Genomic DNA, 20,470 nt, shown 5'->3' with positions numbered 1-20,470 from the left:
TGCGGGCGCAGGGACTTGGAAACGTGGAAAGGCAGAGACGGCTGACGGCAGCCATCGCCGTTGGCCACGCCCCAGCCTAGTGACGCTCTGAGACCCCGCCCAGCCCTGAGACCCCGCCCCGCACATTCTACAAACCTGCCCAGGCTCCACACATCGGCTTTTGCATATAAATGGCCTGTTCTGTGGCAGCTTAACCAAATAAACTGCAGCTCCAGTCAGACTGCTCCAAAACCGCCCAAGCAAAGGAGGAGAAAACTAGTTCTTGCTGTAGCTCCTGCTGGGGGACACACAGTACACAAGGGTACACCAAGAGTGTCCACCTCAGGTAACTGGGAGGCTGACCCATTGAACCAATAGGACACCTAGTACACAAAGCTACCCTACCAATTCAGGGAAGCAGTGAAAATGAGGAAGCAAGGAAACAGATCACAAACCAAAGAAATGGAGGAGAACAAGCGACTGGACATAGAGTTCAAAACCACGGTTATAAGGTTTTTCAAGAATTTCATGGAAAAGGCCGATAAATTCAATGAGACCCTCGAGGATATGAAAAAGGACCAACTAGAAATTAAACATACACTGACTGAGATAAAAAATATTATACAGAGACCCAACAGCAGACTAGAGGATCGCAAGCATCAACTCAAAGAATTGGGAAACAAAGAGGCCAAGGACACTCCTCCAGAGAAGCATGAAGAGAAGAGAATTCAGAAAGTTGAAGATAGCGTAAGAAGTCTCTGGGACAACTTCAAGCGAACCAACATCAGAATTATGGGGGTACCAGAAGAAGAGAGAGAGCAAGATGCTGAAAACCTATTTGAAGAAATAATGAATGAAAACTTCCCCCACCTGATGAAAGAAATAGACTTTCAAGTCCAGGAAGCACACAGAACCCCAAACAAAAGGAATCCAAAGAGGACCACACCAAGACACATCATAATTAAAATGCCAAGGGCAAAAGACAAAGAGAGAATCTTACAAGCAGCAAGAGAAAAACAGTTAGTTACCTACAAGGGAGTTCCCATACGATTATCAGCTAATTTCTCAACAGAAACCATGCAGGCCAGACGGGAGTGGCAAGAAATATTCAAAGTGATGAATAGCAGGAACCTACAACCAAGACTACTCTACCCAGCAAAGCTATCATTCAGAATTGAAGGGCAGATAAAGACCTTCACAGATAAGAAAAAGCTAAAGGAGTTCATCACCACCAAACCAGTATTATATGAAATGCTGAAAGGTATTCTTTAAAAAGAGGAAAAAGAAGAAAGATAAAAAATTATGAACAACAAATGCATATCTATCAACAAGTGAATCTAAAAGTCAAGTGAATTAAAAATCTGAGGAACAGAATAAACCGGTGAACTTAATAGAATCAGAGGCATAGAATGGGAGTGGATTGATAATTCTCATGGGGAAAGGGGTGTCTGTGTGGGGAGTACGGGAAGAGACTGGACAAAAATCATACACCTATGGATAAGGACAGTGGCGGGGGGAGGTAACTGGGTGGTGGGGAGATATGGGGGGGGAAAGGAGAAACAATTGTAATCTGAACAATAAAGATTCATTAAAAAAAAAAAACCTGTGTTGTCATTTCACTCTGATGACTGTATGTCAGGTACATTTGAATTAGGGATCTCAGGTGAAAAATGCTGCTTTTAACATTTTTATAATTGGATAACTTACTTCTCACATGATTGCCAGTCTGGGTGGGACTTGTCAATAATGCTTCTTAGAAGGTAGATGACAAAGGTCTGTCTTAATTCCTTTGGGATTATAGAGAGCTTTATAGTGCTAAATACAAAATTTAAAAGCAGTTAATAGTTATGTTTTGTGCTTATATCCATCTTTAAAGAAACAGTGGAAAATTACAAGGTAAATGAGCCTAAACACAGCTGAATTCCACCACATCAGCATTCTCAGAAGAGATAGTGCCAGACATGGCACTGTACCCAGAATCAGCCAGGCACAGCTCATACAAGAGGTTAAATCAGGAATTCAGTGGAGAGGTTGTGACTCATCCTAAGATCCTGTAGAAAAAGCTGAAGTGAAGATCTAAGGAGTAAACTCAAGTTAAGAATGGGATCATAACTTGCTCAGCCAGCACTAGGAATATGGGAGATTCTTGATATTCCTGAAGGACATATGTTGTTAAGAATGTCCAATTTCAGAATACTGCTAAATTGAAATGTTGATATTAGGTAGTTTGCTCAGTTCATGCACAGGCTAAATGACTAGCCTTCACATTAAACTTATCACCTATATTTGTACTAGATATTTTTAATAACAACAGTTAACATTCATTGAGTATTTACTTTGTGCCAGACCCTATTCAATGCAGTTTTACACATATTAACCCATTTAATACTGCAATCCTATGAGGTAAATGAGGAAACCAGCTCAGAGATGTTGAGTAATGCAGAGATCATGGCTAGGCAAAGGAACTGGAATTTGAACTCAGGGAGCCTGCATCTAGTGTCTTTGCTCTTGACTGCAATGCTATATCAAAACCTTTTTGCTATATTAGGAAAGTACTATGCAGTAGGTATTATCTCATCCTTTTATAAATTATTTTAAGGTCATGCTTGAATGGGAAAATATGAATATCAAGTATTAAAAACTCTTTTAGTCATGTCTTTTTTTAAAAAAAAATGTATTTTTATTGATTTCAGAGAGGAAGGGGGAGAGAGAGAAAGAAAGATAGAAACATCAATGATGAGAGAGAATCATTGATCTGCTGCACCGAGCCCGCAACCCGGGCATGTGCCCTTGACCAGAATCGAACCTGGGACCCTTCAGTCCCCAGGCTGATTCTCTATCCACTGAGCCAGACCAGCTAGGGCTCTTTTAGTCATGTCTTGCTTATCTAGCTCAGATGGCTTGATGGGTCTTCCTTTTAGTCTTTGAATTTAATAGTGCTGTCTCAGAAATCTGTTTTTTTATCTTAACTAGAATCTTTTTGAAGTTTGTGTTATAATTAAGACTAAATTATAATCTTAAATTTTCTTAAAACTACCTCTTATGGAAAAAAATACCAACCCTGGAGATTGAGGCATACAGGCTTTTTAAAGATCTGAGAATTACTTTCTAATAATATGTAATACATTAAAGGTTGTCACGTAGTTGTTTTTAGAGTTCTTTGTATTTCTTTGTGATCAGATTGCTGCTCTAGTCTCTGTAGCTAAGTTCCTATAGTTCATAAATCATAAAACTTAACATTTAAATAAACACTTCACTCAGTGTTGATGTCATCCCTACTTCCCCTGACAAAGGCCTAATTCAGGCCCTTATGTTTAACTTGGATAACAGTTTCCTTGGTGGTGTCTCTACTTCATTCTTTTCAATTTTTGGAATAAATATATACTTACTTAAGGTCTACTATGTGTTCAGCACGGAGTGTATCAGCAGTAAATAATACAGATACAGTCTTGCTCTAGCTGAGTGTAAAGTCTACTGAACAGTCTATTTCTCATACCATTGCCATAAACCTTTCCTAAAATCCAGATCACAACTTTACTGGTTCTCTTTTGCCTACTATGGGCTCTTCCTTCATAGTCAAGTTGTAGCATCCTTACCTTTATTTCCTTGAATAAATATTTTCTGGTTGTTATTATTTTTTCAGCATCTTCTGCATGCTAGCCCTATTGTTTAGAACAGCATTTATTGATCCTTGTTTTAAAGAATGTATTACTTTATTTAAAAAATATCCAAATATTTTATTTAATTTTATGCCTGTCCTGAACAGCTATTTATCTTATTGATACCGTGATTGGTAAAATGGCTCTTTCTTTCTCCTGCTGGGCTATTACAATACTTACTGCTAAATTTGTGCCTCACCTTCAAAAAAGATACCTGCTTTCTTAATATGTACCTTGTGTATATCATCTTCACTTCTGGTCTTAGGTTGCTGCTCTCTCCTATTTTTAATTTTATTTAATGTTATATAGTTTGTATCTTTATATGCCACTTTAAATCCTTATACAAAAAACAAAACAAAAAAACCAACACACAAAAACACACACACACAAAAACAGACACCAGCCATACTTTCATTTATTCTACAAGCATTGATTGAATTCCTCTTAAGGCATAGTACTAAGTCTGATGGAATATACAAAGGATCAATAAGACATAATATATGGTCCTCAGATGATTTACTTTATTAATGTAGAAAACACTTGATATAAGGAAGGTTAGACAGAGGGCTTTGGGAGATGATGAGAGGCATACATAGTCTTTGGAGACTCGGGGAGTTTCTGGAGAAGGTAACATTGGAAATGAATCTTGAGAGATGGCTATGGTTTGAATTTGTAGAGAAAGGAGAGATGGGCATTCCAGTAAGTGGAAACAAGTGAGCAAGAAAATACACATTGTGGGTATTAGGATTACCCACTTAATATTTCTCTTTTTCCTCCCAGGCACATGTTATGTCCTTACCCTTGGAAGTTAGGTGTGACCATGTGAATTGCTTTGAGCTGAAGTGATGAGTCACTTCCAAATGAAGTTTTAAGAGTCCATGCTTTCTTTTACTCTACCACAATGACCTGCAGTGCTCTGATTGGTATGTAGGCCAAATACGTTCTGCTGCCTGTACTTGTAAATAAAGTTTTATTGAAACATAGCCATACTAATTTGTTTATGTATTGTCTGCAGCTGCTTTTGTATTACAATAGCACAGTTGAATAGTTGCAACAGAGTCCATATATTTCACAAAGCTGAAAATATTTACTCTTTAGCCATGTATAGAAAAATCTTTCTGACAACTGCTCTAAATGTTGGCTCTTTCTTAGAGTGAGGACATTGTAGAGGAGAGCCTCCTGCTGACCCACAATGGTCATATACCATCAGCAAGAAATAAATCTTTTTTTTTTTTTTACTTAGCATTTATTTATTTATTTTTTTAAAAATTTCTTTATTGATTAAGGTGTCACATATTTGTCCTCATCCCCCCATTCCCATCCCATACCCCTCCCCACGGATGCCCCCACCCCCCTGTTGTCCTTAACCATTGGTTAGGCTCGTATGCATGCACACAAGTCCTTTGGTTGATCTCTCCCCCCTAGCCCCACCCTTCCCTACCCTCCCTCTGAGGCCCGACAGTCCGATCGATGCCTCCTTGTTTCTGGGTCTGTTCTTGTTCATCAGTCTATGTTGTTCATCATTTCCCTAGATGAGTGAGATCATGTGTTACTAGAAATATACTTATAAGAACCGAATGTGAGACGAGCAATAATAGTTATGCTGACAGGCAAATGAATCAGTCTGTAGTGAGTTTCTTTCTGGACCAACAGTTCTTTTGAGACCCAATTTCAATGTCCACCAGTTCCTTATGTGTACATGTCGGCACTGACTTTTCAGCTCTGGATGGTGGACAAATGGTGGTAATGCAGGTCCGACTTCCTCTGGTTTGGTCTTGCCCGGACCCAGGGGCGCGTGGCCTCACCCGGACCTGGGACCCAGCATCACCCGGGTCCCGGGGTGCGTGGCCTCACCCGGACCCAGGTGCGCGCGGCCTCACCTGGACCCGGGCTCCAGCCTCACCCGGACCCAGGGGTGTGCGGCCTCACCCGGTCCCGGGGGCGTGTGGCCTAACCCGGTCCCAGGGGCGCGCGGCCTCACCCGGATCCAGGGGCGCATGGCCTCCCCCAGGGGCGCGGCCTCACCCGGACCCGGGACCCAGCCTCACCCAGACCCAGGGGCGCACGGCCTCACCCGGACCTGGGATCCAGCTTCACCGGGACCCAGGGGCGCTCGGCCTCACCCGGTCCCAGGGGTGCGGAAGAAATAAATCTTTGTTGTTTTAAGTCGGTGATATTTTGGGGTTGTTTGTTACAGTAGCATAATATAGTCCATCCCAATAGTCAGGCTGTTTATAGGATAAAAAACATTTATTTTGCTTGGAGAGAAGGCAATCTTATGGAGAGCAATACTGTGAAGGAAAAAAGAACAGGAATGTTAGGGTAATATTGTGGAAGTACTAGTCTGTTAGGCTCAGGCTACAAGAAGTGTTAGACTTCTTTAAAAGGAAAAAGAAAAGAAAAAACAACAGAGGAACATAGTTAAAAGAATAAAATGGCAACAAATACCTACATATCAATAGTCATTTTAAATTTAAATGTCTTAAATGATCCAGTCAAAAGACATACTAGTAGTGTAGCTAAATGGATAAGAAAATAAGACCCATGTATATGCTGTTTACATGAGACCAACCTCAGAATGAAAGATACACACAGATTAAAAGTAACAGGATGAAAAACGATATTCATGCTAATGGAAATGAAAAAAATAGCTGGGGTAGCAATACTTATATCTGACAAAATATACTTTAACATAAAGGTTATAGTAAAAGACAAAGAAGGACATTACATAATGATAAAGGGAGCAATCCAACAAGAGGATATAACCCTTGTAAACATCTATGCACCCAATGCAGGTACACCTAAATATATGAAGCAAATCTTGATGGACATAAAGGGAGGATCGACAGTAATAGAGTCATAGTAGGGTATTTTAACATCCCATTGACATCAATGGATAGATCTTCCAGACAGAAAATCAAGGAGATGACAGCCATAAATGACACATTAATTAAATGGGTTTAATTGATATATTCAGAGCATTTCACCCCAAAGTAGCAGAATATACATTCTTTTCAAATGCACATGGAACATTTTCTAGGATAGACCACATGTTAGGACACAAAACAAGTCTCAGTACATTTAAAAACATCGAAATCATATCAAGCATCTTCTCTAACCATGATAGTATGAAACAAGAACAATCAGTCACAAGAACAAAAATGGAAAACACACAAAGACATGGAGGCTAAGTAACATGTTCCTAAACAATGATTAGGTTAACAGACCAAGGAAGAAATCAAAGATACCTTGAAACAAATGAAAATGAGAACATTATTGGTATGACAAAATTGGATTATGGACTGTGGTTAGATTATAATTATATCATTGTAAGTTTCTTGATTTTGATAAGTGTGCCTTAGTGAGGTAAGAGAGGAAATACATTGCAGTTTTAAGATATAATGTATACAACAAATTCCCAAATGGTTTAGAAAAATTTACATGTACATATATAGAAAGAGAATGATAAGACAAATGTGGCTAAAATGTTATAAATTGGTGAATTCTGCATGAAGGCTATACAGGAGATTTCTGTATTGTGCAATGTGACATTATTTCAAAATAAAAATTCTGAAGTAATATAGTGAATCTCAGAAGCATATTTTGCATATTGTGTTCCACTCTTTGTGCTCTGCTGCCCCCTAGTGACTTTTACGCTTATTAGCAATTCATTCTGCAAGTATAATCTGGGAATTTAGAGCAGCATAATTTAAAAATAACTTAGTATCAAGTAAAATAATTTGTTTTGAAGTGATGCCGTACCTCATGGTCTCTTTTATTTTTTGGATGGAAAAATATGTATTTTTGTGGTACCTTTGTATTGTATCCTCAGTTCCCTTTTATTCCCCTCCTTTTTTTAAAAAAGATAGTATTTATTGGTTTCTCATCTGACAGCAACAGTAAAACTTATTTATACTCTTCCCCTGTCACATTTCCTTTACCACTAAATATTAGTAAATAATATTATCTTAGTGTTTTACTTTATAGTCTTAGTATGCTTAGAACCCTGCTAACCCATTATCTCTGATTTGTGATTTGAAAATCCCAAAGGCTATGAAAACTACTTGTTGTCAAAACCTGCCTAAATTCATTTGGCAACAAAACCTAATATGAGATGAGATGAGATATGATATTCTGTATACTTACCACTTGTGGGAATATTCCTATATTTTGCTACAGAAACACTAATGTGATTGATTGTGGAATGTTTCTTAAGAACTCACATATAAGCCTGTATAATAAAAACCTAAAAGGCTAAGTGTTGGACCGTTCGACCATTCTACCAATCACTATGACATGCACTGACCACCAGAGGGCAGATGCTCTGACCTGTAGTTTAGCTTGCTGCTGGGGTCTGGCTGATCAGGACTGGGCGAGACGGGCCGGACACGCCCTGGAGCCAACCTCCCTGGCCTCTAAAATATTTCTTCTAATTAATTTCCTTTCAATGTGCATGAATCCATGCATTGGGCCTCTAGTGTATTATATATGCATATATTTGTTTTTTTCAAATCTGAAAATGTCTGAATTATGTAACATTTCTGCTCCAGGATTTTAGATTAGGGATTGTAAACTTGTATTTGATTTGCTTAGCTTTGACTACCAGGTATAAGGTAGGAGACATTCCACCAGCTTATTCCACCTGCTATCTTTTTTCTCTTATTTTTATTAGTTGTATAATTGTACACACTATTTTCATATTCCATATTGTGTCACTCTTTTTTTTTTTAAAATACATTTTATTGACTTTTTACAGAGAGGAAGAGAGAGGGATAGAGAGTTAGAAACATCGATGATAGAGAAACATCGATTAGCTGCCTCTTGCACACCCCCTACTGGGGATGTGCCCGCAAACCAAGGTACATGCCCTTGACCGGAATCAAACCTGGGACCTTTCAGTCCGCAGGCCGACGCTCTATCCACTGAGCCAAACCGGTTTCGGCTTTTGTGTCAGTCTTAATCTGATCTTGCGTCTGTCTTAGAGTTGCAGTTAATTATGTTCACTTGTTATTGCTGATCTTTATTGTAGAAGTTTCTCTTGTTATCTATATTAGATGGAGTTCTTTCTCTAGCATTTGTCTTAAGAAGGACTCATATGAACAATAATTTTTGAGTTATTGTACATGCAAAATGGCTGCTCTGTAAACTTCATATTCAAAGACAGCTTGGTTGAACTTCAAATTCTTGGCTTATATTACTTTGAGTATCTTGCCTTCTGGTGTTCAGTGATATTGTGGGTAAGTGATGCCTGCTGGTTTTTTTTTTAAATTAAAAAAATAGATATTGATTGATTTCAGAGAGGAAGGAAGAGGGAGAGAGAGATAGACACATCAATGATGAGAATCATTGATTGGCTGTCTCCTGCATGCCCCCTACTGGGGATCGAGCCCGCAACCAGATATGTATCCTCACTGGCAATTGAACCAGTGACATCTTGGTTCATAGGTCGACGTTCAACCACTGAGCCTTGCCAGCTGGGCTGGATTTTCTTTTTTTAAAAATTTAGTATAATTGACTAATAACATCATATTAGTTTCAGGTGTACAACATAATGTTTGTATATATTACGAAATGAATGCCACAATAAATCTAGTTAATATCCATCACCACACATAGTTATAATTTCTTTTTCTTATGATCAAGCCTTTAAGATCTACTCTCAAGAATTTTCAAATATGTAATGCAGTATGTTAACGCTAGTCACCATGCTGTATATTATCCCCAGGACATGTTTATTTTATAACTGGAAGTTTGTACCTTTTAGTCCCCTTCACCAATTTTGCCCACCTCCCACTTTTCACCTCCTGTCTCTGGCAACAATCCATCTGTTTAAGCTTGTTTATTTTTTGTTTTAAAGATTTACATATGAGTGAGATTATGTGGTATTTCTCTTTCTCTGTCACTTAGCTAATGTCCTCTCCAGGGTCAATCCATGATTTAAAAATGGCAAGGTTTTCTTCTTTTTGATGACAGACTAATATTTCTATGTGTATATGTGTGCGCGTGTGTTCCACATTTTCTTTTTGCATTCTTCCATCAGTGTACCAGGTGTACTGGTTAATAATGCAGATTTTTTTAAATAGATGGAGTTACACATATGTTGATATATATGCGATTTGATATGTATGCTATTTTGTATTGACAGCAAGCTTCAAAACTTCATATGTCAAATCTGCTGAAGGTGTTAACATCATAGATGTTTTTACACTTAAAAATGTCAAATTTCGTGCCAAAAAAAGAACACTTGTGGGAAGTTTTAATTCATTACTTTATTTTGAAGAAAAGTGCTGCTGAAAGTTATTGTATACTTCGGGAAGCTTATGGTGAACATGCTCCATCTCAAGATACCTGTGAATGCTGGTTTAAACGCTTTAAAAGTGATGATTTTGATGTGAAAGACAAAGAATGTCCAGGTCAACCGGAAAAGTTTGAAGACCGACAATTCCAAGCATTATTGGATGAAGATGCTTGTCAAACTCAAAAACAACTTGCAGAAAGATGAAACGTTGCTCAGCAAACAATTTCCGATCGTTTACAAGCAATGGGAAAGATTTTAAAGGAAGGAAAATGGGTGCCACATCAACTGAATGAAAGACAAATGAAAAACCTCAAAGTCATCAGTAAAATGTTGCTTCAACGACACGAAAGAAAGTCTTTTTTTGCATTGAATTGTGACTGGCGATGAAAAGTGGATTTATTTTGAGAATCCCAAAGCACAAAATCATGGGTTGATCCAGGTCAGTCATTAACATCGACTGCAAGGCCAAATCGCTTCGGAAAGAAGACAATGCTCTGTGTTTGGTGGGATCAGGAAGGTGTGGTGTATTATGAGCTTCTAAAAACAGGTGAAGCCGTTAATACTAATCGCTACTGATAAAAATTAATCAATTTGAACCATGCTTTGATCGTAAAACTACTAGAATGGGCCAGAGGACATGGCAAAGTAATTTTGCTTCATGATAACCCACCATCACACACTTCAAAACAGGTTAACCCTTTGCACTCGCTTGCTTTTTTCTCGATTCCTTTATTCTACTCGGGATTTAATTTTTTAAATACCCCAGATTTTACAAAGCGCGGCAGTAGAATAAAAAACTGGAGTTTCTTTTCATACAAACTTATTTATTTGGATTTTTTAATATTTCAAATTATTGATACATTCAAAGAGTATAAAAAGAGCTGCTACCGATGCTAACCATGTCGAGTCACACTCGACATCCGAGTTTTAAAGACACGTTAAAAAATCTTGCCTGGGAAGTATTTACCCATCTGCTGTATTCAACAGACCTTGCTCCTTCAGATGACCACTTGTTCCGATCGATGGCACATGCACTTTCTGAGCAGCACTTCAAAATGTATGAAGAAGTGGAGAATTGGGTCTCTGAATTTTTTTCCTCAAAACAAGGGGAGTTCTATTGGGACGGTATCCACAAATTACCTGAAAGATGGGGGAAATGTGTAGCTAGCGATGGGCATTACTTTGAATAAAGCACTTTTGATGTTTCTCTTGAACTTACCGTGTTTTCTTTGATTACAAAATCCGCATTATTAACAGGTACACCCTGTATACTTAGGTTGCTTCCATACTTGGCTATTGTAAATAATGCTTCAGTGTACATAGAGGTGCATATATCTTTTTGAGTTAGTGTTTCATTTTCTTTGGCTAAATACATAGAAGTGGAATTGCTGGATCATATTATAGTTCTATTTTTAATTTTTTGAGGAACCTCCATACTGTTTTCCATAGTGGCTGCACCAATTCCATTTCCATCAACAGTGTACAAGTGTTCCATTTTCTCCACCTCCTTGCCAACACTTGTTATTTCTTGTCTTTTGGATAAGAGCCTTTCTAATAGGTGTGAGGTGATAATTTAACTCAAAGTAGATTAAAACTCAAAAGTAACTCAAAAACAAAAGGCAGCAAATAAACAAACAGTGGGATAATTTCATTGTGGTTTTGATTTATTCCCATAATGATTAGTGATTTAAAAAAATGTGGAGGTTGCCCCGGCCAGTGTGGCTCAGTTGGTTGGATGTCATCCCGTGCACCAAAGATTACTGGTTTGATTCTTGGTCAGGGCACAAGCCCAGGTTGTGAGCTTGATCCCTGGTGGGGACATGCAGGAGGAGGGCTGATCAATGTTTGGTTCTAATGTCAATGTTTCTCTCTCTCCCTCTCCATCTCTCTCTCTCAAAATCAATAAAATCAATCAATCAGTCAATCATTAAAATAGAATGGGGGCAGCTGTGGGGAGTCTACCATGGCTCACATGTACCTGCAACGCTTCCTCAGTTTCTTCCTTTAAAAAAAAAGTGGAGGTTTATCCAGCCTCTCGACCCCCTGCTTTTTGTGAGGCAGATAGCATGACAATGACTGATTTTCTTAATCCAAGCAGCACAGAACTGGCTAAATTAGGGTTTGGCTTTGGCAGGGATGTGGTTTCCTGTGGTTCAGTACTGCTTTATGGTATAGTCCTCCACATTTTCCAAAGATCCTGGAGTGATGATTGGGGCCCCTTCTCTGAGGTGGATACTGAATTCTAATGTTTATTTCCTTCATACCTCAGGACTACCTGAAAATATGCACTAGATATCTAACAAATTTTAATCATAGAGTCATTTCTGAAAGGAAGGCAATTAGCTTTCCTCACAGTTACCCATTGTAATTCCTTAATTCTGTATATGGCAACAATCATGTAGTTTTAGTAATCTCTCTTTCAGAAAGATGTCTCTTAACATGTTAAGCTAATCCCTTCCAAATTCTAATTTTATGGTTTGAGTTTTGGTATCACTTATTTTGTTAATTTTTATTGTTTTAGGACCATTTTTTCCAAATAAATCCATATAGGTAAAGGCTGTGTCAGATTTTATTTTTATCTTCCAGAGTATTAAAAATGAAATCACTTTAGTATCAGTTATGTAGTTGAATGTATATTTGATTTCTTGGTCTACATGTAAAGTAAAATTATTGGCTAGAGAGGACACTAAGATGACTCCATGACAGCTAATGACAGAAGTGAAGTCTTAATTTAACCAAAGACCATGACCGTCAGTAAAATAATCCTGTCTTGGAACACAGAGGACTGTATAGCAGGGCTGATTGTGAAATGCCAGGCCATTGTTTTGGGAGTATGATCCAGATCATTGGTTTTAGATGCTAACATTTGAAAATGATTTCTTGATGGAGTATATGTGAGCTTGGAATTATGAATTGTCTTAGAATTTCTTTTCCATGGAAGGAGCATATGAGAGGAAGGGTAAACATAATATTTTTATAATTTGCTGTAAAGATGACTTATTACAGCTTAATATTAAACAGCGCAGGAGACCTAAAATTTATCTCACTTGGTCCTAACTGGTGTGTCTCTCTGACACATGGTGTGAATCAACTGTCCTTCCAACTTGAAAGAGCAGAGAGCTTGCTGACGCAACTTCTTTGTTCTTGGGAATTGTTTCCTCTGTGCCTTCAAAAAGGAGGGACCTTAAAAGCTTTGGCTCATGGCAAGTTCTCTCCAAGTTGGACACAGTTGGAGGGCTGAATGTTGGCTGAAGGAAGTAGGGTAGTGACTTCTTCTATATTCTGGACTTTTTTTTTTTTTTTAAAGACCGAACATTAACTTTTTCAAGCTCTCTACTTGACTTTATGTGATTAACAGTCCCTCCTTCCCACTTAAAATGGAACCAGGGAATCTCACAGTTTTATATGTTGGTGTTTTCCAGGAATCTTTTTCCTCAGATCCTATAGAGTTGCTTGGGTTTCTGCCCTTCCCCATAGTGAGTTTTCTTTTGTGAACATATGTATCTAATAAAGGGAAAAATGAAAATGGATGGTTGAATGACAAAATCATTCTCTCAAAAGATCTCAAAAGTCTGGAAAAAATGAACTATACTTGTAATAGGTAATGAGTTGTAGATTCATAATATCAACTGAATGAGTAGAGCAATAAATAAATCAAAAAATTTTATGTGATTTTAAGCTCAATATACAACACAATATGACTATCAAAACTGCTAAACCATTATTGTTAGGCTTTTTTAATAGAAGCTGAGTAACAAAGTTAAAGGAGCTGTGTATTTTCCTAGTTTGACCATCCTCGATTTTAAAATTGCTAATACTTATATAGCATGCTTTTTGTGTGCTAGGCATTGTTTGAATGCTTACTTATATTGTGCCATTTAATCTTTACACAACAGCTGTCTGAAGTGGTTGTTGTTATTATCTGCATCTTACAGATATGGAAACTGAAGTATAGAGAAGTTTAATAACTCGCTTTAGGTCACACAATTAATAAGTAGCAGAACCTAAACTTGAATCTAGGAAGTCTGGCATTGAAGGCTGTGCTCTTGACCATTGTACTATACTGCCTGTATTGTTACACTTTAAGAAGAATGTTGACTACTGGAATGTGTCCAGAGGGTAAAAACCTGGATTGAAAGGCTGTTTATATATGGAATAGTTGAATAATTTGGGATTGTTTAGTCTGGAGAAGGGAAGGGAAGGATCAAGGCCTTGTTCTCCCTGAATCTCTGAGGGCACAAATAAGATAAATGGTGAAAATTATAGGAAGGCAAATTTCATTTTTGTATAAGAACTTTGTAACAGCTGTTGAAATGGGATTACTTGCCTTGTAATGAATTTCCTTTTACTAGAGATGTTTCAGCAGAAGCTGGCTAAATATGTGATAGTGATATCTAGAAAAAATTGAATGTGCGTCTGTGACTTTGGGCTGAATCATCTCTGAGGTTTATTTTTTCTGTACATTTTTATGTTGAAGAGAGATCTTTAAAATGGTCTAGTCTATACTATCTGTAAACAAATGTTTCTATGAAAAATAAGACACGATGTTGATTCCTAATGGAAACTTGGCATCATAATGTGAGAGGAGGGATGTGTCCTGATTTATTTTTGCCTAAAACATGAACTTTTTTTTTTGATAAATAGCTTTATGCTATTGGTAAGGAATTCTTTGGATATCATGTTAGTGGACTAGGAAACAACAGAAAATGGGCACCTTGTCCAGTTAACAAGTCAAGTTGATTAGTAATAGAATTGAGGTTTCATCATAATAACCATTGAGGCATCCCTTTCCCCCTCATGTTTGAAGGATAATGAAAGAATATTAATTGGTGGGCTTCATAGTTGCAATGGAATAGCTCTAGGAAGCTGCTACATCAATTTTCAAGTTAAGAGTTTCAAATGAACACTGAAATATACAGATCATGTATCATAAAAATGTACACTTGAAACCCATATGATCTTATTAATCAATGTCGCCCCAATAAATTTAATAAAGAAAAAGAAGAATTTCAGGGTATCAAATATATGTATGTTTTAAATTCATTTTGAGATTATGATTAATAATAAGAGAAGGTTAGACTATTGAACAGTTAGTGAATTTTAAAAATTCCGACCAGTGGTGATTGTTTCTTGGGTTTGTAGGTGATAGATTGTGAGAACTTCTCATCTACTTTTTTACATTTATTTCATTTTTAAATAATTATTAAAATACTAGAGGCCCGGTGCACGAAATTCGTGCATGGGTGGGGTCCCTAGGCCTGGCCAGTGATTAGGGCCGATTGGGGCCAGGCCGATCAGGGCTGGGCCGGAGAGGAGGCAACGGTTGCCGGGCTGGGCATGGAAAGAACGGATGCCAGAAGCCAATGCCGCCATCATCAGCGCCCTGCCACTACATGGTTCCCCGTCTTCCCCTCGCTGCCATGCTGCCACTGTGGTGGGTGGGTGGCGGGCTGATTGGGGCCTGCTGGCCGGGGGGAGGGACGGGGCACGGGAGATTGGCCGCTGGCCCTGAGGAGAGAGCCAGCCCTTGGCCCCCCTTGGGAAAGGGGCTGCGTCCACCGCCACCCACCCCTGGTTCCCCGTCCCAGCCTGGGGGCTGGGGGGAGGGACTGTGGGAGGTTGGCCAGCCGGGGGAAGTTGGTTGTGGGAGTGCCTTGACCACCAGGGGGCAGCTCCTGTGTTGAGCATCTTCCCCCTGGTGGTCAGTGCGCGTCATAGTGACTGGTCATTCTGGTCGCTTAGGCTTTTATATATATATATATATATATATATTATACCCCAAGATATCCCGAAAGGTTTGTTTTTGTTTGGTTCTTTGTGCTGTGCCAGCACAGACATGGGTGAACCTGAGGCTGGGGGCAGTGAAGGATCAGAAAAGACAGACAAGAGAATACAGCTAGGGCTGGGTGGATCTCTAGTGCCTGGATAAGGACACAGAGAGACCCAGCCTGCAAGCTGAAGCTTTATTTTATAGTCAGAACACACAAAGCAAAACAAGTGAAGTGGTCAACATGTTTACAATGTTCTTGTTAGTTTCACCTTGTTTTGGCAGCACTTGCTGCACCTCCCACAGCCCATTAGCTACCTAGGAAGGAACTAGGGAGGACTATAAGGTTAAGCTTAATTATGCTAGGAGGGCTCTGCCCTCTAAGCTGGGACTTGTTTGTGTCCCTGCCACAGGTCAGTCCAAGGCTTGATTCTATAGCCGCTCCCTATGGTTCTTATGTCAATTAATATTTTATTGAACATCTACTATAAAACCAGGTAGTATCATAGACTCTTTTAGATACATTTCTTCTTTCAAGTATGAAAGCAATGAATGTTTATTTAAATAAAATATGCAATTATGGAAAAGTAGAAAGAAAAATGTCACAATCACATTATCTAAACATGGTCATTTGTATTATTTTGATGTTTCTTCTCTCTTTCTCTTATTCTCATCTACCTTTTTCTCCCCCTCATCCTTTTTCTTTCATCTTATTCTTGATATAACTTAGCAACCTGGGGAAGGTAAATGTTTCTGTGTACTAGAAATATCAGATAGGTTGCTTCATGTGTGAAATGAAGATAATGATAAGTACTCCAATGGGATTATTTTAAAAAAATAAGTGAATTAGTGTATGTAAATTGTTCAATAGAGAGGACTTGGTACATATTTTTAAAATGTTTATTACTTTTGGTATTACTTTATAGTGTTGAGCTGGATTTATCCTTTAATTTTATATTGGTATGGTAAGATATCCTAGGTTAAATTGCTGGGTAGTTGAATAATTGGCCTCTAGTTTTCTATGCTTTTATTTATTTTTTTTGTTTTTTTTTTTCGCTTAAAAAATCACATCTTATTTATTTGTTTGTTTATTTACTTATTTGATTGTTGACAGTATTACAGATGTCCACCAGCCCCCGCTACCTCTCCCCTAGCCTTCACCACTCTGTTGTCTTTGTCCATGGGCTATGCATATATGTTCTTTGGCTACTCTCTTCACCTTTTTTTATCCATCTCCCCCTCCCCCCCTCACCTCTGTCAGACAGTTCCATGTGTCCATGCCTTTGGTTCTGTTTTGTTCTTCAGTTTATTTTGGTCATTATATTCCACATATAAGTGAGATCATATAGTATTTGCCTTTCTCAGACTGGTTTATTTCACTTAGCTTAATACTCTCCAGGTCCCTCCATGCTGTTGCAAAGGGTAAGAGATCCTTCTTTTTTACAGCCTCATAGTATTCCATTGTGTAAATGTACCGTAGCTTTTTTTAAAAAAAATATATACATATATATTTTATTGATTTCACAGAGGAAGGGAAAGGGAGAGAGAGATGAAAACATCAATGATGAGAGAGAATCATTGATTGGCTGCCTCCTGCATGCCCCCACACTGGGAATCAAGCCCACAACCCGGGCATATGCCCTGACTGGGAATTGAAACGGTGAACTCCTGGTTCATAGGTTGATGCTCAACCACTGAGCCACGCCAGCCAGGCTGCCACAGCTTTTTTATCCACTCATCTACTGATGGGTACTTTGACTGTCTCCAGATCTTGTCTATTGTAAATAATACTGCTATGAACATAGGGATACATATATTCTTTCTGATTGATGATTTGGTATTTTTAGGATATATTCCCAAAAGTGGGATTGTTGGATCAAAGGGAAGTTCCATTTTTAATTTTTTTTAGGAAACTCCATACTGTTTTCCACAGTGGCTGTACCAGTCTGCATTCCCACCAGCAGTGCATAAGGGTTCCCTTTTCTCCTCATCCTTGCCAGCCCTTGTTGTTTATTGATTTATTGATGGTAGCCTTTCTGGCAGGTGTGAAGTGATACCTCATTGTAGTTTTAATTTGCATCTCTCTCTGATGATTTAGGTCTATTGGCCATCTGTATGTCTTCTTTAGAGAAGTGTCTATTCAGGTCCTTTGCCCATTTTTTAATTGAATTGTCTTCCTGGTGTTGAGTTGTACAAGTTCTTTATATATTTTGGAAATTAACCCCTTATCATATGTATCATTGGCAAACATGTTTTCCCATACAGCAGATTCCCTTTTCATTTTGTAGATGGTTGTTTTTGCTGTGCAGAAGCTTTTTAGTTTGATGTAGTCCCATTTGTTTAATTTTTAATTTGTTTTCCTTGCCCTAGGACCGTGGTCGGCAAACTGTGGCTCACAAGCCACATGCGGCTCTTTGGCCCCTTGAGTGTGGCTCTTCCACAAAATACCATGGCCTGGGCGAGTCTATTTTGAAGAAGTGGCGTTAGAAGAAGTTTAAGTTTAAAAAATTGGGCTTTCAAAAGAAATTTCAATCGTTGTACTGTTGATATTTGGCTCTGTTGACTAATGAGTTTGCCGACCACTGCCCTAGGAGATATATCGGTAAAAATATTGCTACCCAAGATGTCTGAGATTTTATTTTCTATGTTTTCTTCTAGGATTAAAATTTTTTAAAAAAAACTTGATTTCAGAGAGGAAGGGAGAGAGAGATAGAAACATCAATGATGAGAGAAAATCATTGATTGGCTGCCTTCTGCATGTCCCCCACTGGGGATTGAGTCTACAACCTGGGCATGTGCCCTGACCAGGAATCGAATCATGACCTCCTGATTTATAGGTGGATGCTCAACCACTGAGCCACGCTGGCCTGGCCCTTCTAGGATTTTTATGGTTTTGTGATTTACATTGAACTCTTTTATCCATTTTGAGTTTATTCTTGTGTATGGTGTAAATTGGTGGTCTAGTTTCATTTTTTTTATGTACCTGTCCAATTTTCCCAACACCATTTATTAAAAAGAATGTTTTTACTCCATTGTATGCTCTTGCCTCCTCTTTCGAATATTAATTGGCCATAAAGACGAGGGTTGATATCTGGGCTCTCTGTTCTTTTCATTGATCTATATGCCTGTTCTTGTGCCAGTACCAGGCTGTTTTGGGTACAATGGCTTTGTAATGTAGTTTGATATTCAGTATTGTGATTCCTCCACCTTTGTTTTATTATTATTATTATTACTATTATTATTATTTTGTTGTTATTGTTAATCCTCACCCGAGGATATTTTTTCCATTGACGTTTTTGAGAGAGTAGAAGGTAGGGAGGGAGAGGGAGAGAGAGAAACATTGGTGTGAGACGGATATATCAATTGATTGCTTCCCACATGTGTCCCACCAATTTCTGGGTATTAATTTTGTGTCCTATTATTCTGCCAAACTCATTTGTTAGATCTAATAGTTTTTTGGTGGAGTCTTTAGGGTTTTCTATGTACAATATCATGTCATCTGCAAATAATGACAGTTTTATTTCTTCCTTTCCAGTTTGGATGCCTTTTATTTCTTCCTCTTGTCTGATCAGTGTCTAGGACTTCCAGTACTATGTTGAATAAGAGTGGTGAAAGTAGACCTCTCTGTCTTGTTTCTGATCTTAAGGGAAACACTTTTAGTTTTTACTTCTGTGCTTTTCTTAGGAGTCGTTACTGTAAGTAACCCTTTCTCCCATAATTGAACCATGATTGAAAACTTAGACATACACCTCCAACTTTTTTTCAGAACAGTGATCAGGGTAAATTGACTTAGCTGTCTCACATGGTGTGTGGAAGGATTTCACTGTATACCCCTATGATAACCATTTAATAGAACACTTAATCCAGGTCAAAATAATGAAAATTTGGTAAGCAATAGGACATTTAGCATTGATTGGCTCTCCATGACTGTATATTACAGTGTCTTGTCTTAGAATGGGACTGATGTTTATCATTATGATACAGAGTTCTTTTTTTAAAAAATATATTTTGTTGATTTTTTACAGAGAGGAAGAGAGAGGGATAGAAAGTTAGAAACATCGATGAGAGAGAAACATCGATCAGCTGCCTCTTGCACACCCCCTACTGGGGATGTGCCCGCAACCAAGGTACATGCCCTTGACCGGAATCGAACCTGGGACCCTTGAGTCTGCAGGCCGACGCTCTATCCACTGAGCCAAACCAGTTTCGGCTATGATACAGAGTTCTTGACTACTTTTGTGTTCTACCAAATACAAATCTTTAACAGACTACCCCACCTTTCCCCTTGAAAAAGAAATAAAAGACTTTGTCAATAAATTTTTTCTCTCCTTTGAGAGTTAGGTTGGTAAGATGCATGTAACCATGATGTTTGGGAGTTATCTGTTTCCTTTGTTGCAGCTTGATTGCCTATGGTTTAATCATCAGTAGTTGAGAAGGAAAGCAAAAAATGGCTCCAGGCTTACACAGCACCATAAAAAATTTCCACCTGGAATCAGTTTTTTCTAAAAGCCCTTAGGGACTGCTGTCACCTTCCTCCTTCTGTTGGCTGCAAGGCCCAGAGAAACCCGTTCCCTTCAGAGCTAGGTCTTGTTGCAGTTTAATCGTCTTCTTTCTTCTAGCTTCCAGAGGAGGTTAGATGAGAGCTAGAGAAGTAAATTATTCCCAGACACTTCTCTTCTTCTACAATAGGTTTCCTTGAACCTTTTAAGTTCTACCTTTTATTTCTCTTATTCTCTATTTAGCATTTAGCTGAAGCACCAATTTTTT

At 38.4% G+C, this 20,470-nt stretch overlaps 1 protein-coding gene across 2 annotated transcripts in view; it reads left to right on the top strand.

Moving 5' to 3' along the window:
* Positions 1-20,470, top strand: part of EXOC6B (exocyst complex component 6B) — a 506,048-nt gene that overhangs the window by 26,287 nt on the left and 459,291 nt on the right. The gene's annotated exons all lie outside the window — the stretch shown is intronic.

Source organism: Eptesicus fuscus, chromosome 16, assembly GCF_027574615.1.
Source record: "Eptesicus fuscus isolate TK198812 chromosome 16, DD_ASM_mEF_20220401, whole genome shotgun sequence".
NCBI classification, from domain to species: domain Eukaryota; kingdom Metazoa; phylum Chordata; class Mammalia; order Chiroptera; family Vespertilionidae; genus Eptesicus; species Eptesicus fuscus.
Note: the sequence above shows the minus strand (reverse complement) of the source record. Positions and strands in the feature narration are given on the sequence as shown.